The following is a 3,275-nucleotide window of genomic DNA, read 5'->3' as shown; positions in this document are numbered from 1 at the left end:
TCAACGAAGGAAGCATCGATGTTGACCTTTTATATAACCTTCAGAAAGTGGCTTCTAAGCTAGAGAGATTTGAATCTTCTGATGTGTTCCCAGTCTTGGTAGGCTGATGGTTGCAATGTAGTCCAAATTCACCTTCTTTTTGCCTTTCGGATCATTTCCTTGTTGTTTTCCAAAGAAGAGAATCAACATAAAGAGAGGAAAAACGAGCTTTGCAGAGAAATTTTCCTATCACCATGCTGATTCTAAATAATATTTTAGCATTGAGAAAATAACCAGGACTATACTTGTGTCGTACTATTGCAGTTAGCTCATCATGAAATGCCATGTTATTTTGTATGGTCTTTAGTAAGTTAAATTTGGGCTCCACTCGAGCCTTTCGGCTAATAAAATGCCCTCTTCTTAAATTGCTGACACTTGGGTCATTTCATTCAGCTAAGAATATATCTCATGCCTCCATTTTATTTTTCCAGCTTGTTGCCACTTACTCAATAGTCAGTATGAATCTCTTCAAAACTATAAGTAATCAAATAGGAAGACCATAAGCACCAAAGGGTTGCAGATTAGAAGAAAAAATATCAGCATGACACTAAGGGAGGTGGTAACTCTAAAACAACTACAAAAGCACAACAACTGGAGAATACTTTATAAACACCTACTATGTTGTTTTTCTTATTGGGTAGCTTCAAACTTGTCAAGACATAAAAATAGAAGAGGCAATCTAGGCTTCCACAAAAAAAAGTAGAATTGGCAATCAGGATGGAGCTAGGGAAAGATGACCACCACTCGCAGTGGTGGTGGATTATTTTATCTTTAAAGAGCTCTAAGCTCCCAGTGTTTTGGGGCTCCTGGTTGATCGGGGTGTCACTATCTCTGGGCCTACCTGCAGTTGATTTAGCCCTTGGCTGCCGGTGAATTTGAGAGGCAGTATCGGGTCAACGTCGGTTCTTCTGCTATGTGGTTGCGTTGCATGTCTGGTACTCTGGTAGCACTTGGACACACTCCTACAGATAACAACTTGCATTGCAAACAATGGTAAGTCAATTCTTTTTTGGCATGACATATGGCTTCTACCTGAAACTTTAGCTACAGCCTAACCCGCTCTATACTCCCACCATACACAAACCCATGCATTAGTATGTGACATTTTGTAGTGATATATCGGCTGGCCTGTGGTGTAGACTAACCAATGCAGGGTCCCAGCAACTTGCCTCTCTCTCTAATCTGCTGCAGGAGGTGCACCTCACCGACGAACAGGACACAAGACCGATGCTAGATGGATCGCCATTCTCCACCAAAGCAGCCTACATGCACATCCAAACCCAGCTCCAAGATCCGGATGCCTCACACATTTGGAGCTCCAAGGTGCCAAAAAAGATCAAGGTGTTTGGGTGGCTACTATACATGGATAGGATCAACACAAGGGCTAACTTGCTACACAAGCACATCATCACATCGCAAGAATGCCCGAGATGCCAAGTACCAGTCAAGGACCGCACCTGCTCTCCCACTGTCCAGCATCAACAACGATATGGAGGCGCCTGGCCATTACACCAAATACCAGCACCTTCTCAGACATCTGGTCCTCACTGCTGCCTCACTCCCTCCCCTCCTCGATATGGAACTCTATCGCCCTCACTATACTATGGAAGATTTGGGATGCCAGAAACGCCAAAGTATTCCAAGCGGTTGATCAACCAGCGGCGATGACACTTAGCAACATTCTATCAGACTTCACTCTATGGTCTCACCGCTTCAAGAAAGCGGAAATGAGGGTACACGATGACATGTGGCTTGACTACCTATCTCTCAGTTCTTGATGCAACTAGCAAGGTGGCCCTCGCAATGCCAGGGCATCATCTTGTTGCATAGACAATGTTATGCATGCCACCTTCATATTATTTAAGTTAAAATATGTTTTCCTCTTATTTATTTACCTAATTGCAAAAATACATGTCAGTTTAGAAATCGGCGCATTCGTATATCTTTTTACCTCTTAGTAAGATGTTGGTATTAAAGTTTGGGATATTCTAAGGGTCGAGCGTGCACACGTTTTCCTTGTGGTGTGACGGCGTAAGTTGAAAGAGTATTTTTCATGTGGGAGGTGATAACTTCTTTTTTCATTTGTGGAAAAGCACTGCCATGCAGATTTAAGGGAGCGCCATAGATCATGCTGCGCCGCCGTGCTAGAACTCTCACGTTCACCGTATATCATGGTCCTAAGTTTAAATCAATCATGCATATATTTATTTCTAAAAATTACAATTAAATTATCAATATTTAATGAGTTAGTTTTATTGTCATATTTGCCAAAGAAAGATCTTGTTATGGCCTAGGTTGATGTGATATATACTTGGTGAAATTCACTAAGGATCTTTTGTTACAAAATGATAGTTTTTTTTATTGTTTGTAAATCTACAACTCACTCACATCTACAAGTGTTACAATCATATTTTCTTAGAGCATGTGAGATGAAAGATACTTTGTTGTTATTTAAAAAATGTGCACGGTGTGTGGGCATGGATGGGAGGCAATAATTATTAGTTAAATGGCATGACGAAAATAGATCGAGAAAATCAACCGTGTTGTAAAAATTCCCAGAAACATCTTTTAGATTTATCTAAATTTTGATATATCTAGAACAGGGTTTTTTCGAGCCGGTATTTTTGATATTTCGGCAGAAACTGGTTTTATTGGTTACCATCAAAAACAAATAATACCGAACGAAATTTTCCAGTATTCAAATAATTTTCTCATTTTTTATAAAATTTTGACAAAATAGTAAATTTGTTCAACAAATCTTGCCTGATATTTTTTACTAATAAAAAAACCATAATCAATATGCTAAATAATGTCACGATATATCTAATTTTAGACAAATCTAAGACATGTTCCATAGATGGGTAGACTACAATATATGACCGTTTTTTTTTAAGATACCGGGATTTTTTGTGTGTCCATGGAGCTGATGCCAATCATAACATGGTTGGGTCGGTCTCCTTTTCACGTGTTATAGTCCGTACAAGGTCCTTTTTAAACGGACGAAGCTTCTTTTATTTTGATCCTTAAACCTTTTTTTTAAACGGACGGAGTTTCTTTTATTTTGATCTAATGGAGGAATACAACTAAGTTATGACCACGTTCCAGCCAATTTTTTTTTGCAACTACCATAGCATACGTACACGATTTTATGACCACGTTCCAGGCAATTTTTTTTGCAACTACCATAGCATACGTACACGTTTTTTGTTCTTTTAACATACTAGTAAAATGCCCGT

Source organism: Lolium rigidum, chromosome 3, assembly GCF_022539505.1.
Source record: "Lolium rigidum isolate FL_2022 chromosome 3, APGP_CSIRO_Lrig_0.1, whole genome shotgun sequence".
NCBI classification, from domain to species: Eukaryota; Viridiplantae; Streptophyta; class Magnoliopsida; order Poales; family Poaceae; genus Lolium; species Lolium rigidum.
The sequence above is the reverse complement of the archived record's forward strand: the minus strand, read 5'-3'. Positions refer to the sequence as shown.